The 22,772-nt window shown below is 43.6% G+C and overlaps 1 protein-coding gene across 2 annotated transcripts in view; it reads right to left on the bottom strand.

Annotated features, from left to right (window-relative positions):
• ARHGEF16 (Rho guanine nucleotide exchange factor 16) overlaps positions 1-1,431 on the bottom strand; it is a 33,448-nt gene extending 32,017 nt beyond the window's left edge. The window contains exon 1 of one of the 2 annotated variants that reach the window (XM_072156327.1): positions 1,243-1,431. The gene's annotated coding sequence lies outside the window, so the exon portion shown is untranslated. The remainder of the gene's footprint in view (positions 1-1,242) is intronic. The other variant, XM_072156326.1, reaches the window with a different exon arrangement.
• Between the last annotated feature and the right edge of the window lie 21,341 nt (positions 1,432-22,772).

A 22,772-nucleotide genomic window follows, 5' to 3' on the forward strand; every position in this document is an offset into this window, starting at 1 on the left:
GGGAAACCTAATCTATGCAAATAATGAATTTGGCACATTTTATGGTGACTTTACACTGTCCTATGTTCTTTTTTTGCGCACTGGAAAGTCGCAAAACAGCATTTATACCACAAATGTGCCAAAACAACGCCAAACATAGACAAAAAACCCAATGATAAATTCCTCCAATGGGTTTTGTCAGACTTGCATTTTCTTTCAAGCACACAAAAAGTATTTTTTTAAACTCTCAGCATGCTCTACTTTTGCAAGTCACGCATGTGACGTGCACCCCATACAAGTCTGCAGAGACACACATCAAAAACAAATTGCACTTTGCGACACTTGCGAATGCAATGTGTTTTTGATGTGAGTCTCCATAGACTTGTTTTTTACTGACTGTGGTCGATCTTTTCTATGGCAGTCAGGAATCTCTTTTATGCGCATTTTATGATCCTTGTCTTTGCGAGAAAAATGCATTGAAAAAACAACGGAATTGTAAACGGGGCTTAAAAAAAAAGTGACCCTTAAGGTATTGGCAGGTCTCTTCCAGATCTCTGCCTCCAGGCTAGGGAGTGTTCAATTGCCAGATAGAGACATGTATCTTTAGGGCACGCATATAACAGCGAATCAATTGTAATAGGTTCCCCTCTACATCTATACCATCGAGTTATGTGGGCACCACCATTCCGTTTTTTTTTTTACTGTAATAAGATGACTCATCTCTAAATCCCATTTAATTGTATACACTGTATAAATGTCTGTAAGATCACCCTAGTGGACCATTCAAGTGTTGACTTCTGGTCATTTCCAATACAGCACATACACACTTATTGCACATCTGCCAAATTTGTTATATATTTAACAATTTTTTGGCACATATAGTTTTATAAATTATAAACCCATTTTTTTTTAGTAACGACTGCTGAAGATGAAAAACAAAGTGTCACTGCAGCCAATTATTGTGCAACAATGTATCATAACATTGTAACAAAGTACAGTATTAGAAACAAAAGTTGTCAAACAACATATCACACCATCATAGACTACAAAGGTCATGGAGCCAGGGTGGGACAATAGATCACATCACTCTGTAGAAAGATCTGCATTACAACTAAAATCCCAGGGTGGTGAGAGCTGCAGATGCAATCACTCCCAGGGTTGGAGGAAGCAGAGCTGAGAAGCTGACATCTGCTTATTAGAAACTTCCCTGCGTTACAGTGAGATGCATACAGCGAATAACCCAGAAACCTTCTCCTGCCTTACCTGTCTGCAGAGGTTAGAAGGAATGGTGATGGCTCCTGGGGGTCCCCATGTTGTTCCTTATTGTCCTGAGGGCTGCACTTTTCTCTGCTCTGCAGTCTCCATTCTCCTCCCTGCTCCCACTTCCTGTGTCAGTCTCCTCTGCTGGTTCAGCCCAGTGATTGTAATAATGCTGACATCACCCAGGTGTGTGCAGGGCAGAAGGAGGAGGGAGCTGTCCCCAGCCAAACTGGAATCACCCAGTTCTTCACTTTTGTTTTGTCATTACTTTTACCTTCCTAGAAGTAAATCCCCAAGAAGCAGGCGGGCGTGTGAGACATATTCACTGTTATTTGTTTAGCAATGAGTGCAGAAGATATGAATACCCAGAGAAGTATCAAGAGAGTCCTTAGAATTAGGATACGGTGATCAAAATGATACTTAAAGTGTTCCTACCGTACTATACATGTTCACCTTGCAGAACTTAAATGGTGCTCTTCTTCAATGCAGTTGCCTCAAGAAAATGTGGAAAATCTTTGAGCAAAGCACCCAGTTTTGCACACATAATAAGTCTTTTATAGAGTTGGTTTGCTCCGTCATGTGAAAAGTAGCAAAGAGGAGTCATTTTTTTTACCTGAGATGAGTCAAGGTTAGAGGCTGCAGGAGTAGTGTCACTTTACACTCCTCTATCTTCAGTTCTATAGCAACTACAAACATGCATTGATGTCATATAAAGGATAAGAATCTAATGTTAGAACACACATATCATAGTGGTTTTGTGATCCACATAACATTAGACATGGACAGTGAGGGTGCGGTCACACCCAGATTCCCACGTGACGTTTATGTCACACTTTAAATGTATACAAAACGCAAGTGGGAGGGGGTTTGGCCAAAACACATATGTTTGACATTAATGTCCTGGTGCTGCCAGGGGTGTATGGAGAGAGTTCATGGGCTGAGCGCTCTCCATACACAGAGGGTGTCAGCTGTATAATATAGCTGACACCCGCCTTTTACTGCCACGTTCAGTGCTAGCAACGATTGCATAAGTTAACCTGTGCGACCGCGGCCTCTACCTTACCATCCTATTGGTGCCGCCATCTTGAATGGCTGATCGCCACCCCCTGTGACGTCATCAGAGGGCAGTGATCGGTTGCCATGGCAACCTACAGTCTCATTGAGACTTGTAGGCTTGCCATGTTTAATGATCTCTAATAGCCAGCAGATGGCAGGCTATTAGAGATCAGATGTAAAATTACTATATACAGTAGTACAGTATATACAGTAGTACTGCAGTATATAGTATTAGAAATCAGACCCTCGAGGGTACAAATATTAAAAAAATATTTAAAAAATGTTAAAAAAAATGTAAAAGTTTAATCTCCCCCCTTTCCCTAGAACACATATAAAAATAAGTAGTAAAATATCATAAACATGATAGGTATTGCCATATCCCAAAATGCCAGTTCTATCAAAATATAAATAATATTATTCCCGCCGGTGAACAGAAACAGAAAATAGAGCCCAAATGTTGACATCAATGTAATCAGTAAATCTCCTCTTCTCAGAAATTGGGCAGAAAATGAAATCAGGGTTTTGTTTGATCCTCTGTTGGCATAATTTGCGCAAAAATTCTAAATGTTTCACAATTTTTTCATCTATAAGTCCAGCACTTCTACTCGATTCAATCAGGACCCTTTGCACGTGGTGTTTGCGTTTCAAAATGCAATGCACATGCTTCTTCTACAATCACCAACTGAAGGAAGATTGCGTTTGCATTGCGGTCAATAAACCCGCTGCAAACGCCATCTTTCTTCAGTAAGTGATTGCAGGAGAAGTTAAATGCCACACAAACGCCTAGTGTGAAGACAGCCTCCTTTTTCAAGGATCACGTGAAGACATCTTTATGAGCACTTCCTGCTCTTAAGCGCTTAAAGGACATCTACCACCATGATGAATGATTGTAAACCAAGCACACAGATATACTGGTATGTGCCCCCTCTGGCAGGATATGTTCTTTATACTTCCTATGTCCTGTTTTTAAGAAAAATTAGGCTTTAGAAATTATGCATATGAGCCTGAGAGGCTCCAGGCTCCATTAACACCTATGGAACCCAGAGCCAAAAGCATGGCATAAGAAAAAAAGCAGATCCTGGCAGAGGAGGCACACACCAGTATGTCAGTGTGCTTGGTTTACAATCATTGATCCTGGTGATGGATGTCCTTTAAGGGGGATGGTGAGACAGTGGCTTGATTTGTCTCTTGGGTATATTTGCATAATTTTAAAAGTTGCTTATAGAAGGAAGGAGGCCATGGATAAAAAATATAAGAAGATTACCACAGTCTCGGTGCAAGTAAGTATGCATGGTTTATCATGCTTGGTTTTGATGGTTAGATAAATATTGTTTACAGACTAGACATGCTACTTTAACCCTTTCACAACTGCCCAAAAATATACGTCAGTTGGTCATGAAGGGGAGTATGGCAGGTGTCAGCTGAAGTACACAGCTGATACCTGCCATGCACTACCGCGGCCGGAGGGAGGGTGCAGTGACAGCTGTCATTTGTAATTCTGTATTACAGTCTGTCTGAGACAGACTGTTATATATAAGTAGTTTATTTACAATATACTATATATATATATATATATATATATATATATATATATATATATATATATATATATATAGTATATTGTATAAGTGATCAGGGTTCAAGTACCCTAGGGGGGCTGTAATAATAATAAGTTTTAAAAAATATGAAAAAATAAGAATAATGTGGAAGTGTATGTTTTTTGTTCAATTTTACCACATTTTCTACCAACTTTTCAGTACATGCCACAGAATATTTAATGGTACCACTACAAAATAAAAATGTGTTTTGCATATAACATGCCAACATATAACTTTGCAAATGAAAACATCAGAACTGAAACGCAAAAAAAAACCCTTGGTCTTGAAAAAGTGGCTTAAAGGGTTAAAATTCCAATATGTTGCAAAACTGTGGAGCTACTGAACTAAAAAAGTAGTAAAACTGTACTCTGTCATTTTAAAGGTATAATTTTGGAGTTTTCTGCTTGATATCGACCCCCAACATGGCATATAAGTCCCATGAGTGGTCATCTTTAACATCTGCTCAAAAAGGTGATTTTCGGGCACATATGAGGGAGGTCTGCTCTTCGAGAGGCTCCCATGGAATCAGTTATTGTGAGTTAATTCCAGAAGTGATGGAACTTCTAGAACAGTTGCTGGTCTTCCATTTAGCTCCTCTAACTTGGCTGCAGCGATGATGGTGTCCTGTTCTGTGCAGTGTAGTTGTGTTGGGATGGAATTTGTGTTTCAGAAGTTAGGAGCGGAGGAGGAGGAGGACAGTGTGTGGGAAGAAAACAATTAACCATTTTACTGCTGAAGGTGAAGGGTGACATTCCATCTTATCCAGTAGATGACAATGTGCTTCATGATAGTTAGGATAAAATGAAATGCTTCATGTAGAGGAGTCATTGCATTACCTGCACCACAAGGATCACTACGCATGACATCTGTGTTGTGGATTCTGAAAGCAAATAATGTGGTCGGAAAACCACATGTAGAGATTTTGACCGCAGCTTTCCGTTGATATAGCCTGAGGCATTTTACTTTTATTACACCATCTTTAGTGGATAATTTTTTAAAAATATTTATCATTTTTTTGTTATATTAATTTTGTATTTTTATATAATGCCATTTTTGTAAAGCTCATGCTATAAAAATAAAGCAGTTTTTCAAATCACTTTTATAAAAAATAACTATTGTTTGAGCACACAGCCAGGCGCATATTTAGGCCTAGGCACTATGGACATGGTGCCTGGGGCGGCCACGAAGGGAAAGGATGGCTAATGGGGCACCCAAACAAAAATTGGGACCCCCACCTGACCAAGGCTGTATACTGGGGGCCAGCTGGCTATATAAGGGGGGCCGGCTGGCTATATACTGGGGGCTAACTTGCTATATGCTGGGGGAGGGCTGGCTATATACAGGGGTTGACTGACTATGTACTGGGGGCATGGGCTGGCTATATACAGGAGATGTCTGTATACCAGGGGCAGGGGCTGGCTATTTACTTGGGGCAGTGGCTGACTATTTACTGGGGACTGGCAGGATATATACTAAGGGCTGTCTGGCTATATATTGGGGGCAGGGGCTGGCTGTACACTGGGGCTGACTGGCTATATACTATGGGCAAGTGCTGGCTTCATACTGCTGGCTGGCAATAACCTGATAACACCAATAGTGGACATAAGTGGCGTGGGTCTAAATAGAGCACTGCAAACAGCTGTCATGTGGCCCTATATGTTTCCATGGTAACAGACTAAAACAAGTGTGTTAAATTCTGTAGTCATACTATCACCATTTGTCTCCTACTTATATCAGATGTGGTGAGGATCCACAGCAAGATTACATGGGTAAAAAGTGGTTTGGAGAGGGTTGGCTCCCCTTTTATAAATTTAATAGGGAGCCTTCAGGAGCCAGAAGTGCCTGCTGTCCATAGTGAGTGGAGCCTAATGATCCTGCTCACTAAAAAGAGCTGGACTACCCATCACTAAGGTCCATGTACATGGCGTTCCATAACTTCTCACATGACTTTTGCTGCTTTAAAGGGGTTTTCCCATGAAAGAAAATTCTCAAATTTCAATCCCTTAGTGATGTTTACACAATATAGATAATTTTTAACCCTTTACTACAATTTTACTCCAGAGTGTGGGCAGGGACTCTAAGCATGATCCATCTAGTGCTGTGAGCTGACGGTGTGGTTAGATTATCAGGGTACAAGGTTTATATACACTTTCATTTACCTTCTGAACATTGTACTAGTATCTGACAGAGAGATGAGACCGATCAGAGATCATGAGATCCATGGGATGACTAATACACACAATGAGAGTCAGCTCTCCAACATCTCCGCTATTCCACAACACACTGCTACATCTGCCTTATCTGTCTGTAGCTTTACAATCCTCAGTGTGAGCTCTGTCCTGGACAGCAGAGGGCCGGGGCTACAGGCAGAGAGAGACAGAGATCTCAGCTCCACAGCCATCAGACAGAAAACCAAGATGGCTGCTGACCCTAAAGTCAGAAGATCGGGAAGGGTCGGGAACCAGGGGCAACTGAAATTGTGTACACCAGGACTGATAGAGACAGGTTGCAATCATATCTGTGAAGTGCTGTATTTTTGTTAATTACAGTGAATTAGAGAATGTGTTATTTTGTTATCCTGAGTACATTTAAGAAACTTTGTGAGAATACCCCTTAAAGGTTTTATCGTCTTAAAGGGGATCTCTTATAATTGAAAAACTCAACTTTACGAGTGTCCCTTTGTTCAAATGTATAGACCTATGATTCAATTTCCTTAGAAGTAATGCTTACTCACATACAGTGTGATAAGTCAGATACCATCAGAGGGGGAGCACGGTGGTTCAGTGGTTAGCACTTCAGCCTTGCAGTGCTGGAGTCCTGGTTTCAAGTCCCATCCAGGTCAACATTTGCAAAGAGATTGTATGTTCTTTGTGTTTGCGTGGTTTGCGTGATTAGACTGTGAGCCCTATGGGGACAAGGACTGATTTTTGGCAAGCTATGTGTAGCACTGCGTAATCTGTGTGCGCTATATAAGTAAAGGAATTATTTATTTATTTCCTTGTACAATACAGTTTTGCTAATTTGCCTCTTTAATTCATCACAAAAAAAGAATAATATGGCAGAAGCATGATACTTCCCTAAGGCACATTATCCCTTTAAGAATGTGGTTGTCATTGGTAAATAGAACCATGTGAAGTTTATCATCTTCCTTGACAGCTGGAGATGATGTGACCCCTGAAGTGTTAGTCATGTAGATTAAAGCTCCCTCATACCCCATACTGAGCGGCACCAGTTTTGACTTGCTGTTGAGCCGTGAGATGTAACATTGTGCAATATCATCAATTAAAGATCCATACTCTAGACTTTGTATAACTCCTGGAAATTTGGCTCCTAGTGGGAATCAGACTACCTCATATATATCGTTCCTTATAGTCCTCCCCATCCTATCATCAAATACAAAGGGGCAGGTATGTTAAAACTTCCTAAATGACAGCGCAAAGCAAAGTCAGCCTAGACAGCTTAGGGTTTATTAACACAAATATTTCCATATAACATGGTCCATGTGGTGGCCACATTTTACAAGACTGCATGTGACCTTGCACATATAGTGATATTGAGCCGTATTACATTGATTTTTATAGAAAATGCTGAAATATTTTCTAAAAGTGGTATAAAGTGGTATGACAATGACAGTATGATGGTTGAGCAATGTCCTGCAATAAGGTTTTCATGTTACAATGTATCACTCTATTTTAGTTATAGTTTAGATGTTTTTTTATTTATATTTGAAGCACACATTCCAGGTATTTGTGTAAAGATCACACAAGGAGCATTGGCAACCCATCAGCGATTGGCATCTGTCTCTCAGCGACCTCCAGTCATGGGATTCCTGCTGACATTCCAAGCTGGAGAGCTCCTAAGAATTCCAACTGTAATCTGGGGTATGGAAGGAATGTGACACCAAAATGGTCTCTTAAATCGCCAACCAATTATGACACAACCAAAAAGGTGTTGCTTAATGAAGTAAATTTCAATTTCCCTCTATTAATATAACCCCTTTATGGCACTGTTGTTGTGGCTTTCACTTAGTGGTCCAAATGATGCATCCCCCTAATTGTTTGGGTCAGTATGATTACAGATATAACATGTTTTCTATTTTTTTTATCATGATTGGCTTCTTTAAAAAGAGTGTCAGGCACCAGGGGTAGTGGACCGACTGTACCACCGCGGACAATGACGTAAGCTGACACCTGGGAGTGGAGTCTAAGTGGCAGCTGGTTTTCATTAGAGCCAGCCACAAAGCGGGTTGGACATGCAGCGGCATGGTGCCACCAAGTCGCTCAACAGGCTCAACTTTGTCCGTGGTGGACAGAATCGTGAGACAGAATCATGGTCGGGACAGGCAGGAGATCAGGACAGGTGGCACAGGATCGGGGTAAGGAGCAAGGCAAAAGGTCAAGGCAGCGGAGGAGCGGAGCCAGGGTCACAACTGGAATTCAGCAAACAGTCGCAAGGCATAGGGATAAAGTTTTCTCTCAGGCACAAGGCACACAGATCCAGCAGCAGGCAAAGGTTGGACATTTATTAGGGCAGGAGGCCAGCAGCAACAATTAGCGGTGTGCTGGCCATTTAAATCTCACTGAGCCGGCACACCGCTGAGCCAGTCCAGGATGTTGTCCTTGGTCATCCAAGACCTCTCCTCAGGCCCGAACCCCTTACACTTGACAAGGAAGAACCGCTTCCCCCTAACTGTCTTCATATCCAGAACCTCCTTTACCTCAAAGAGATTGGTGGAGTCAGCCTCAGGAGCAGGAGATGGCACTTGTCAGGAGAATTGGTTCAGGATGTTCACAAGAGAGACATGGAAGGAGTTTGGGATGCACATGGTTGGAGGAAGTTGGAGCTTATAGGCCACCGGGTTGATGTGCATAAGCACCTCAAATGGACCAAGGAAATGCGGACCAAGTTTGTCTCTGGGAATCTTCTAAGGCAGTGATGGCGAACCCTTTGAAGACCGAGTGCCCAAACTACAACCAAAATCCACTTATTTACCGTGAAGTGCCAACACGACATTTTAAACAGTAACTTATTGCTCCCTGTTCTTCCACATCTTTCAATCGTATCAGCCCCCTGAGGCCACCAATACAGTTGAAAGGGGCAAATTCAGACTCTCATTGTAGCTTCTCTCCAGGGTCTCATTCTGGAGAGGAAGTATTGTGGGTCCACCAAGATGACCTCCAAAGATAATGCAGCCCAGTCCACACCTTTTCACTTTTCCCACAGTTCCAAATAGCCAATGAAGTGTCGCTTTAAAATAGAACAGCATCTCTTTAGTTGCCTCTGACTGCAGAAAGATTTGGTGTACTTGGTCCTATTTGGTGAACTCTGTCCTGGGGTGATGGTCTGAGTGCCCACAGAAATGGCTCTGAGTGCCACCTCTGGCACTCGTGCCATAGATTCGCCACCACTGTTCTAAGGGATGTACCCAGAAGTCAGCCATACCTGGGGAGAAGACTGAGGAAGGCCTGCGCTTCTTGGCGACCTGGGTTTTGGTGCGGGCGGATGACCACAGTAGAGACTGATGCATTTGCTCCAAGATGGATCTGAGATTTTGGACCAATTATTCCGTGGACGAGGATGTTGTCCATTCACAAAGAAAAAAAATGGCGTAGACAGGAGCCCTGAGTCTGATTAACTCTCTCCACTTGTCCATTAGACTGCGGATGGTACTGAGAGGAAAAGTCCTGTTTCAATTGAAGTTGGCTGCATGGAGGAAGCCAGAACCAGGAAACAAACTGGACCAGATCTGGCCACCAGTAGAAACAAGAAATGAGAGTGCAACCCACGGTGCCCAGCCACACGAGAGCAATGTCCCCAATTCAATATCCTCTTCTGAAGAGCAGGTCGGACGTAGGTTTTGCCAGGAGGAAGCTGTCCCAGATCCACAGGAGCAGTGAGAACCAGACGTTCAGGTGGAACAATATGTCGAGGAGCAGGATCTTCCCCAATGACATCTGAGGCACAAGAGAGGGCATCGGCCTTAACATTCTTCTACAAAGGACGAAAATATATTAGGTAATTGCAGTGGGAGAAGAAGAGGGACCAATGAGCCGTGGATTGAGATGTCGAGCAGTCTGGAGGTACAAGAGGTTCTTGTGATCAGTATAGATACTGACTGGATGACGAGCTCCCTCCAGAAGATAACACCACTCTTCCAAGCCAAGTTTTATGGCCAGGAGCTCCTGATCACCGATAGAGTAGTTCCTCTCTGCAGCTGAGAAGGTCTTAGAGAAGAAGCCGCATGTGAGGGTACGACCTTTGAGACCTTTCTGGGTAAGAAAGGCTCCAGGAACGGTTTCTCAGTATTGGGCCGGGTGAGTACTGGAGCAGAGGCAAAGGCCAACTGCGAGACACGAGGGAGGAGAAATTAGTAATTAGAAATTGACTAATTAGTGAAGCCCAGGAATCTTTGGATAGCACGAAGTCCTACTGGACGAGGCCACTAAAGTACCGCAGACAACTTGGCAGGATCCACCTGTAGTCCCTTGTAAGGAGCAAGGTCAAGGCCTGCAGCATAGGAGCAGAGTCAAGAACGGAACCGGGGTAACAACGGGAATTGAGCAAACAGTCTCAAGGCATAGGGATAAAGTAAAAATGGAAAAAAGAATGTTTCACACACCCTGGCTTGTCCTGGAATGGTGGAGGCTTGCATGTACGGAGTGCACACGTGTTGCTGGCTTTATACAAAGGCAATTGAAAAATAGTGTTCCATTGCACATCCAGATAAAATCTATATTTCTTTATTCTTCATCCATTCAAAAATGTACAACAGTGTACATGTAGGTAGAAAAACCTATGGGTTTATCTAAGCCTTACTCATGGTGTGTTAAAAAAAAAATTAAACCCTCTTAATATACCTACACACACCTGGCTAATTGGATATGTTGTAACCGATCTACACAAAAGCAGAAACATACAACTTGCATGCGATATATTACAAACGGTAAAAGACAATAAGGACAATTCAATAATAGATTAAGCAAATACAATTAATTCACTTCAATACCCAACGTTGCATATTTAATATATGATAAATCATTCTTTGAATAAATACCATTAGGGTACCTCGATCCCAATGGCAGAATCCAGTAGGCTTCCCTTGTGTGTACCCAGGTGTAGGACTCTTTTCTCTGCCATGCAGTATAAGTCTCTCTGTCTTCTGGACCTGTGGTTCCTCTGTATCCTAGCTGAGCCTTCACCCACTATCACCTCCTCAGCTTATAGGTCCTTTCCTCTGCAACTCCTTCTGTAGAAGGTAATGCTGGGAAATGTAGTGTAGTCTGCTCCTGGATAGTGATGAGTGGACCTGCTCAAGTTCAGGTTCACCAAGTTCAGCTCTACTTGGAACAAAAGTTTGGTTGGAGTACCAAAATGAATACCCATCGGTAGCACCAGCAATTGTTGCAGCACCGCCGCTGAACCCAGATTTCTGGGTGAAGTTCAGATTCAAGGACCCAAACCCACAATGTTCGGCACTGAACCAAACATTAGAGCTCAGGTTTGCTCAACACTACTCCTGGAGAATATGTTCTGGCGAGTGCTGGTCTTATCCCCTGCTTCACATTCCCTGCATTGTCCATTGTGCATTTGCATTCTCCACTGCATTGGCCATTTTCCATATTGTGCTCCTGGCAGTACGGCATGTAAGAAGAGAAGTAAAGTCTTTTAACCAAACCTCAAATTATATGGTATTTACACAGTCCAATAAAAGAGTGATTTGTCACAGCACTCTATTTTGTGAATGAAAAAAGCTACAACATTCCATGCAAGACTTGAGGATGGGCCATCAAGACTCCACATGTCCAATCCTTCTCTCTTCTAAAGATCATGCACGCAAAAATTGTTACACTATGTTTTGTACAGACATACATACATTGAAATCAGACTGGATTCTTATTTGAAACTCTTTCATTTTGTTCTAAGCTTTTTATTGACCAGACCAGAGGTCTCCCGATGTTGTAAAACTACCACCATGTTCTAGAAAACCCCAAAGTAGGGGCAATAGTTTCTCAGAAGCATGTAGGAGAACTTTAGCCATCAACAGAAATTCCATCGGTCGTGTTTCTCCTGTAAGCAGCTGTGTATAACTGCCCTCTGCTGGATAAAAACGGAGACTGCACTTCTAGCAATAATATAAAATATTTGTACAGGCAGTCCCCGGGTTACATACAAGATAGGGTCTGTAGGTTTGTTCTTAAGTTGAGTTTGTATGTAAGCCAGAACTATATATTTTATCATTGTAATCCGAGCCAGAACTTTTTTGGTCTCTGTGACAATTGGATTTTAAAAATGTTGGGTTGTCATAAGAACCAGGAATAATAATAAAGCTTCATTACAGACACCTGTGATAACTGTTACAGCTGTTTATTGTAGCCTAGGACTAAAGCACAATAAATTACCAATATCCAGAGGTCCGTTTGTAACTAGGGGTCGTATGTAAGTCGAGTGTTCTTAAGCAGGGACCGCCTGTATTGGAATTCTCTATTGTCTTACACTAAACATTCATGAAATTAAAATCCACCCCTACCACACCCATTCCCTCCTGTTTCTGTGCATCGTTTTGCCACTCATTTTGCTAGTTTTTACACATCAGCGCATTCAGCTGCTATGATAAAGTAACAGAAACCAAGGGTCTCTGCTGGACTTTCAATGCATTGCCCATTTTATTACTGGACCAGCCATTCAACCCATTTTCCTAATGGACTGATCGGTTTTGTGCAGCTAGGACTCTTTAGGGGTGCAATTCATTCTAAAAAGTAGCAAAATTTGAATACATTTTTGCAGCACCACGTTTATGTTTAAGTAATCAATTTGTGTATAATACAAAGTCAGGGCCGGTTCTAGACAAAGTGGGGCCCTGGGCAAAACTAAAAGTGGGGCCCCAAAATAAAACTATTTTATGTCCAGTCACAATCAGCAAGAGGGTCCCTTTAGTATGATAAAACATACTGTAATTTTGGAGAATTTTACAGGAGATAGATCACAGGAAGATTGATGGGCAGCCTGGTGGCTCAGTGGTTAGCACTACAGTCTTGCAGCGCTGGTCAACATCTGCAAAGATTTTGTATGTTCTCTCTGTGTCTGTGTGGGTTTCCTCCTGGTCCACCGGTTTCCTCCCACACTCCAAAAAATGACTGGTATGTTGATTAGACTGTGAGGCCCATTGGGGAGAGGGACCGATATTTTCTGAAAGCAGATACTTGCCCCATTTTCAAAATTGCATCAAAGAGTTTATAGACATAGGCGCAATTTTGATTCAAACTGAAACATTTTATAAAAAATACTTAAAATTTGACTGATGGCAAAAAATTTGTTCCAAACATAAAATATTTACCTTCACATCTCCTAAATGTAATAGATGGATGTGTAGAGTTCACAAATGTCCCATATTTATATGTTCACATGAATAAATCATCATAATATCACTAAAACTGAAATAACTAAATATCTGCTTTTCAGCTAGAAATTTTTCAGACAGTCACAACCTACAAAATATATCAATAAAACAGAATAAAATGTAAAGGCGCCGTAAAACCTATAGAATTTTGAAAGCAGACAACCAGGCCATGCATTTGGCAATTAACATTCAAAATTTCCTCTAAAATATGTACAAATCTAGATACTTATAAAAAGAAAACATACTTTCCTAAAACAGTAAGATGTGAGGAGATCATACAGACCCCACACCAATATATTCACCAAAATATGCAGCAAAGGGAACTGCAGAAAATTCACACAGATGTGTTATTGTATGTTCCTTACACAATGGTCACCCAAATAAATAACTATATATCAATAAACCAAGCTAATGAGATAATAAGTCACATTTAGATGTCGCCATTGTATTATCAGCACAATAACAGAACCCTCCGCGCTTCATAAGAATCTGAGTGAGAACGTCATAACATAGATGTAAGTAATGGAGGATGGTGGGAAATAAAAACTTTATTCCAGAACATGTGTGTGTTTTTGGTGTTACATATCATAGTATCATAGTATATAAGGCTGGAAGGAGACCCAAGTCCATCAAGTCCAACCTTTAAGAATTAAATAAATGTTTTATCCCCATAACCCGTGATATTTTTTCTCTCCAGAAAGTCATCCAGGCCTCTCTTGAACATGTACATAGAGTCCGCCATAACAACCTCCTGCGGCAGGGAGTTCCATAGTCTCACTGCTCTTACAGTAAAGAACCTTTGTCTATGGTGATGGTAGAATCGCCTCTCCTCTAGGCGTAGAGGATGCCCCCTTGTCCTGGTCACAGGCCGAGGTATAAAAAGATCTTTGGAGAGATCCTTGTACTGTCCGTTCAGGTATTTGTACATTGTAATGAGGTCTCCCCTCAGTCGTCTTTTTTCTAAACTGAATAATCCCAAATTTTTTAATCTGTCAGTGTATTCTAGTTCCCCCATTCCCCTAATAATCCTGGTTGCTCTCCTCTGCACCCGTTCCAGCTCTACTATGTCCTTTTTATACGCTGGTGCCCAAAACTGTACACAATATTCCATGTGTGGTCTGACCAGCGATTTGTATAAGGGCAAAACTATGTCTTTATCATCAGAATCTATTCCTCTCTTGATACAACCCATTATTTTAGTTGCTTTAGCAGCAGCCGCCTTGCTCTGGTCACTAAAATTAAGTTTACCATCCACCAATACCCCCAAGTCCTTTTCAGCTTCAGTTTTACTAAGTAATTGACCGTTTAGAACATAATTATACTTTTTGTTTCCATGGCCCAAGTTAGACTCACGGGTCTGTAGTTTCCAGGATCGCTATTTGATCCTTTTTTGTATATTGGTACCACATTTGCTATGCGCCAGTCCTGTGGAACATAACCAGTCCTCAGTGAATCTTCAAATATTAAAAATAACGGTCTGTCTATCACGATACATAGTTCATGCAGAACCCGGGGGTGTATGCGATCTGGCCCAGGTGATTTATCTATCTTAGTGGTTGCGAGGCGGCACCGTACCTCTTCCTGGGTTAAACTGTTGACATTATAAAAAGAATTAACATTATTCCTCATTGTGTCTTCCACCAGGGGATTTTCCTGGGTAAAGACAGTTGAGAAGGCGACATTTAGCAGATTGGTCCTTTCCTCATCTCCTTCCACCATGACCCCCATGTTATTTCTAAGGGGACCCACACTCTCTGTTTTTAGTTTCTTATCATTTATATACTTGAAAAATAATTTTGGATTATTTTTGCTCTCCCTGGCAATACTTCTCTCAGTCTCTATTTTTGCGGCCTTTATCTCCTTTTTACAGGATTTATTTTTCTCTCTATAATCCTGTAATGCCTCATCGCTACCTTCACGTTTTAGCACTTTAAACGCTTTATCTTTCTCGCTTATTGCTTTCCTTACAAGACTAGTTAGCCACATAGGGTTTTTCTTGTTCCTTTTATGCTTTTTCCCATAAGGTATGTGTTTCTCACAGGACTTTTTCAGAATATATGAGAAAAAGTCCCATTTTTGGGGGGGGGCTTTTGTCTTTGAGAACATTATCCCAGTCAAATTATTTTTCAAGTATATAAATGATAAGAAACTAAAAACAGAGAGTGTGGGTCCCCTTAGAAATAACATGGGGGCAAATGTGGTACCAATATACAAAAAAGGATCAAATAGCGATCCTGGAAACTACAGACCCGTGAGTCTAACTGCTTTGGTGGGGAAAATATTTGAGGGGTTTGTTAGAGATGCTATCCTGGAGTATCTCACTGTGCACAACCTTATAACCCAGCGTCAGCATGGGTTTATGAGAGATCGGTCCTGTCAGACTAATCTGATTGGTTTCTACGAGGAGGTAAGTTCAAGACTGGATCTGGGGGACGCTGTGGATGTTGTATATCTGGACTTTTGGCATTTGACACCGTACCACATAAAAGGTTGGTATATAAAATGAGACTGCTGGGAATAGGAGAAAATCTGTGTATTTGGGTAAGTAATTGGCTTAGTGATAGAAAACAGAGGGTCGTCATTAATGGCACATTCTCAGATTGGGTTGAGGTTACTAGTGGAGTGCCACAGGGGTCAGTATTGGGGCCACTTCTTTTTAATATTTTTATTAATGACCTTGTAGTGGGTTTACACAGTCAAGTTTCAATATTTGCAGATGATACTAAGCTGTGTAAAGTAATAAATACTGAGGTCGATAGTTTAGCATTACAGAGGGATTTGTGGAAGCTTGAGGAGTGGGCAGAGAAATGGTTGATGAGATTTAATGTAGATAAATGTAAAGTTATGCACTTGGGCCATGGAAACAAAAAGTATAATTATGTTATAAATGGTCAATTACTTGGTAAAACTGGAGCTGAAAAGGACTTGGGGGTATTGGTGGATGGTAAACTTAATTTTAGTGACCAGAGCCAGGCAGCTGCTGCCAAAGCAAATAAAATTATGGGATGTATCAAGAGAGGAATAGATTCTCATGATAAAGACATAGTGGGATATTTATCAGGACCTCTGCGCACCGCCAGTGGCGCAGAGGCCCTGAAATAATCGCAAATGCTAGCTTATCGCTAGCTTTTGCGATTATTTTCCCCAATCCGCCAGTGGGGCGTGAAGGAGGGGCGCGGCGCGGGGGCGTTACTGTCCCCGCGCCTGCGCACTCGCTGCTGTCGGCGACTTCTCATACGTGAAAAGTCGCCGGTTGCAGGGCCTGGCGTAGGATAAACGCTGCACAACTGGCAGCCAGATACATCAAGAGGCAGAAGCCTCTTCATGTATCGGGCTGCGAATATGCAGCGGCGGGGCGATCATACGCTGGCGCACGAGCGCCAGTGTATGATAAATATCCCCCAATGTTTTGCCCTTATACAAATCACTGGTCAGACCACACATGGAATATTGTGTACAGTTTTGGGCACCAGTGTATAAAAAGGATATAGTAGAGCTGGAACGGGTGCAGAGGAGAGCAACCAGGATTATTAGGGGAATAGGGGGATTAGAATACAATGACAGATTACAAAATTTGGGATTATTCAGTTTAGAAAAAAGACGACTGAGGGGACACCTCATTACAATGTACAAATACCTGAACGGACAGTACAAGGATCTCTCCAAAGATCTTTTTATACCTAGGCCTGTGACCAGGACAAGGGGGCATCCTCTACGCCTAGAGGAGAGGCAATCAATATAGACAAAGGTTCTTTACTGTAAGAGCAGTGAGACTATGGAACTCTCTGCCGCAGGAGGTTGTTATGGTGAACTCTATGTACATGTTCAAGTGAGGCCTGGATGCCTTTCTGGAGAGCAAAAATATCACAGGTTATGGGGATAAAACATTTATTTAATTCTTAAAGGTTGTACTTGATGGACTTGCGTCTTTTTCCAGCCTTATATACTATGATACTATGATACTATGATTCTCAAAATGCAGTAACATATAAAGTGAATATTTCCATTATCTGTGAGGTGCAGCAGCTCCTGTGTGCAGCAAATTCTCCCTGTAGACTGATGGCTAAGAATCTGGAGGGGGGGGAGGGGTACACTTCAGGGGGCTGTATCTTTGGCTCTGTGACACATAGAACCTCACTTCTTTTTTTCCTATGGAAGAAGAGAGTCTCCTCTTTTATATGAATCTAAATATGTGTTTCTAAGTTTTAGGAAAACTGAGATAATAACAGTTAAACTGCCGTTGGGAGTGATTTTTATATATAGAATGGCACCTGATATTCTCACTTTAAACCTGAATATCTTTGGATCCATGGCACCTAGGAACAAAATTCAAGATTCATTTGAAAGAAGAGATTCTCCCCTTTCAGGGGGCCCTGGGCAATTGCCACCTTTGCCTACCCACAGCGCCGGCCCTGTACAAAGTATTAACATACAACATGAATTAATTCATTCTTATAAGGTGTGGTGTTTCTGAACTCTCTTTATTCATTTGCTCATTTTCCAACCTTATAAATTTCAGGGATCATCACCCTTTCCATATTCAAGGACTATCCTCACTTGAAAATTTTCTTATTGCTTAGTTTGCATCCAGTTAGGAGAAACAGTAAGAAGCCGGACTGTTTTCTGGATCCCCCCATAGTGTGCAACACAGCATGGAAACCTGTGGCTCCCTCTCTGCCAATAACAATATCACAGGTCACAGTAGCCTCGTGAAATAATAAGAGGCTGGCTGCTTCCTGCGCAGGTAGCGAAATCATATTGGGGCACATTTACTTACCCAGCCGACGGAGTTCAAATGAAGTGCATTGTCCGACATCAATGCACTGTGACGCGATTCACAAAGATCATGTGCCCGATTTCCTGCATGTGTTGCTTCCATGCTCAGGTCCGCCGGAGCTCACCATCTTCTTCCCGGTGTATGTAGGTGCATTGGATACGACACACAGGAAGAGGAGGATAGAGGACAGGGGGGCTGCTGGAGGACAGGAGGAGGCTGGAGGACAGGAGGAAGCTGGGGTGCAGAAGGAGGCTGGGGGACAGGAGGAGGATAGAGGACGGGGCTGGGTGACAGGAGGAGGCTGGAGGGCAGGAGGAGGATAGAGGACACAGGGGGCTGGGGGACAGGAGTAGGGGACTGGGGGACAGGAGGAGGCTCGAGGACAGGAGGAGGATAGAGGACAGAGGGGGCTGGGGGAGAGGAGTAGGAGGCTGGGGAACAGAAGGAGGATAAAGGACAGGGAGGGCTGGGGGACAGGAGGAGGATAAAGGACAGGGAGGGCTGGGGGACAGGAGGAGGAGGCTGGGGACAGGAGGAAGAGGCTGGGGACAGGAGGAAGAGGCTGGAGGACAGGAAGAGGAGGCTGGGGACAGGAGGAAGAGGCTAGAGGACAGGAGGATGCTGGAGGAGGCTGGGGACAGGAGGAGGAGGCTGCAAGACAGGAAGAGGCTGGAGGAGACATCCCAAGCTTCTTCCATGTCTCCCTTCTGAAACTTGTTATCCTGAATCGCTTCTCCCGGCAAGTACCTCCTCCTTCTCCTGAGACTGATTCCATTGATGTCTTGGAGTTAAAAGAGGTTCCAGATATGAAGTCGGTCAGAGGAAAGCGGTTCTTTCTCGTCAGCTGGAAGAGGTTTGGGCCGGAGGAGAGGTCTTGGGAGCCCCAGGACAACATCCTGGACCATGGTCTTTTTGCAGAGATTTGTTCAGGCCAAGAAGAGGGGGAGGCCGAAGGGGGTGGGGGGTGGATACTGTCACAGGGGCTCCTGCGACTCAAGTCCTGGGTTGCAGGCACACCCGTGAGCCTCCCCCGGCCACAACCTCATTCACCTTCCCTCGCACCAGCGGCGGTAAGTTGCAGCCCTATACAGTATCATGTCTCCTTATGGCTTATGTGCCCTCATACAGTATAGTGTCTGCCTATGTACTCATATAAAATATAGTGTCTCCCTCAGTGTCCCCATAGAGCAGCGATGGCGAACCTTTTAGAGACCGAGTGCCCAAACTGCAACCCAAAACCTAATTACTTATCGCAAAGTGCCAGTACGGCAATTTAACCATAAAACTGACGGTTTAGTTTAGAATCAATTTACACAGGACTGTCTGAGCTCGTATTACAGCAGTCCTATACACACTGAAACGCCACTTTTACACCATTTTACATCACATAAAAGAGTAATAAAAAGTTATCAAAAGGTCACACAGTCCTCAAAATGCAATGAAAACAACGGCTCAAGCAAAAAAATCACACCTCCCCAGCTCCGTGCACTAAAGTTATTAGCGTCACAAGATGGCGAAACTATTTTCTTTTTCGTACACTGTTTTAATTATTGAAAAAGTATTAAAACACAATAAAACCTACAAATCACTGTGATTTTTCCGAACCAAAGAATAAAGGAGACAAATGATTTGGAGCGCACAGCGAAAGTATTAAAATCCAGCTTCCCAGTACACGACATGGAATAATAAATGAGAAGTAAAATATGTTACGCAAAAAATAAGCCCTCACACAGGTATAAATATATAAATGCACATATAAATATATAATATAATAATACATACATAGAAATACATATGTTACTTACTCTTTGGTTGTCCAAGGTGGCGGCAATGCTGGCGGGCAGAAGTTCAGGTGTCTGTTGTTCCGGGGTGGGGGGGTGAAGGGGGGTCGGTAGGGTAGATGGGCAGAGGGTGGGCGGCCAGAGTTAGGGCTGGGGTAATGCAGAATCTGGAGTTCAGGGCAATGGGGTTATGAGGCGTGAGTTCCAGGGGAGGGGGTGATGGGGGGCAGTGACCGGAGTTGGGGGGGGGGGGGTAGTGAGAGCGCCCGGAGTTCGGGCAGGCAAATTGCAGTGGTGGGCGGAGTTTGGGGGCGGGGGGGGGTAGTAGGGCTGCGATAGCGGGCAGAAGCGGGCTGGGGTTCGGGCGCGGGGGGGCTTGTGGTAGCGGCGCAGTGAGTTTCGGGTCGGTTGCTTAGGGGAGGGGCGGGAGCGGGCAGGAAATCAGCCTCCCGCTGATCTACTATGCCCCGTGAATGCGCTGAATTAAAAAAAAAAAAAAACTCACCTCAGACTCCGCGTTCCTCCGGGTGATCACTGCAGCGCACACGAAGTAAGGTGCCCAGCATCCATCATTACGCTGCCAGCGCTGGGACGCTTACCGTCCTGTGCACTGCAATGATCAGTGTGACAGACCAGGCAGTGTCAGCACCCTGCTCTGTCATGGCTGTTAGCAGTATCGCAGCGCAGCTCCGATACTGCTAACAGCCATAACAACCAGGTATGGACAGTGGTTGTCCGCACCTGGCAGTGGTTGGGAGGATGGGGCGTGTGCCAGCAGTGAGGGATCTGCGTGCCCTTTCTGGCACGCGTGCCATAGGTTCGCCACCGCTGCCATAGAGTATAGTGCCTCCCTCTCTTACCCCACAGAGTATAGTGCCTCCCTATGTGTCTCCTACAGTACAATGCATCCATATGTGTCCCCATTCAGTATAGTGCCTCCCTCTTTTACACCATGTAGTATAGTGCCTCCCTCTTTTACACCATGTAGTATAGTGTCTCCTTATGTTGGAGGATAGGACAGGAAGCCACAGGAGGAACTCAGAGGACAGGAGCTGATGGGGGGCAGAAAGAGGCTGGAGGACAGGGGGACACAGGAGGATGCTACAGGAGGAAACTGGAGGACAGGTGGCTATAGGAGGAGGCTGTAGGACAGGAGGAGGTTGTAGGATAGAAGGCCACAGGAGGAGGCTGGAGGACAGGAGGCTACAGGAGGAGGATAGAGGACAGGAGCTACAGGAGGAGGCTGGAGGACAAGAGATACAGGAGGAGACTGGCGGACAGGTGGCTACAGGAGGAAATTGGAGAACTGGAGGTGGTTGGAGGATAGGAGGGCCCAGGAGGAGGCTGGAATACAGGAGACCACAGGAGGAAGCTGGAGGACAGGAGCTGCTGGAGGACAGAAGGAGGCTGGAGGACAGGATGCCACAGGGGGAAGCTGGAGGACAGGAGCTGCGGGAGGACAGAAGGTGGCTAGAGGAGAGAAGGCGGCTTGAGGACAGGAGCTGCTGGCTGACAGGAGCTGCTGGAATACAGAAGGAGGCTGGAGGACAGGATGCCACACGCGAAGGCTACAAGAGGAAGCTGGAGGACAAAAGTAGGCTGGAGAACAGGGGGCCACAGGAGGAGGCTAGAGGACATGTGGCTATAGGAGGAGGCTGAAGGACAGAAGCTGCTGGATCACAGGATGATTGTGGAGGACAGAGGGCAACAGTATGAGGACGCTGGAGGACAGGAGACCACAGTATGAGGAGGGTCGAGGACAGGAGGCCACAGTATGAGGAGGGTCGAGGACAGGAGGCCACAGTAAGAGGAAGATGGATAACAGGGGTCACCCCATGTGAGGAGGATGCAGGACAGGGTCCACAATATGAGGAGGATGGAGGACAGGGGGCCACCCCATGTGTGGAGGGGTGGGGGTAGCAGTACAGACAGAATAATGTATAATTGTGGGCAGATAAATAAAAGCGGAAAACCAAATGTAAAGGGAGGTTAAAATTAAAAAGGGGTTTTATATGTTTCCGTGTTGAACTAATGGTTAATATATTGGTCCATAGAGGGTTTGGTCGAAATTACACTATGTTTGTGGGTGGGGCAATGGGCGTTGTTTAGAAAAAAGGGGGTGCGACTTTTTGTTCCTCTTTCTCTCTCCAAACGTTGGGAGGTATGTATATAGCCTCCCTATGCATCCACATGCAGTATTGTGTCTCCCTCTGTGCCCCCATACAGTACAGTGCCTCACTATGTGTTCCTATTCAGTATAGCACCTGTCTCTGTGTCCCCATAGAGTATAGTGACTTACTATGTACCTCTGTTCCCCTGTGCAATAAGATGCCTTCCTATGTGCCTCCCTATGTGCTCCTATACAATATAATGCCTCCCTATGTGTCCCCTACACAGGGGACACATTGTATATATATATATACTTCCACATTGTATATATATATATATATATATATATATATATATATATATATATATATATATATATATATATATATATGTATATAAAATATGAAATGCCATTATCAATGCCCCACGTAGTATTTATCAGGGGGATTTACTTTACCACATTCCTATTATGGCTTCTGGTAGAGCCTGCATTAAAGTGCCATCTAGTGGGCAATTTATAGAATAACCACATGTTATTTTTATGCCGGTTATACAGAACTTGACATAGGAATCTAGACTAACAAACCGTCACCAACCTGTTGTGCAGAACACTGACAGGTAGACTCACTCCTTTTATGTTCTGGGGGATTTCACAAGTATTTCACAAAATAAAAGTTTTAACAGTGTTTATAAATAATCTGTACATAGTGATGGAGGAGAGTCACGCTGAGATGTTCCCCCCTGGGCTAATATTCCAGGTACGTCACTCCATGTCTGGATTGTGAAGATGTACTTCATAGGGGGACTTCCTAGAA

This window comes from Engystomops pustulosus, chromosome 6 (assembly GCF_040894005.1).
Source record: "Engystomops pustulosus chromosome 6, aEngPut4.maternal, whole genome shotgun sequence".
Taxonomy (NCBI): Eukaryota; Metazoa; Chordata; class Amphibia; order Anura; family Leptodactylidae; genus Engystomops; species Engystomops pustulosus.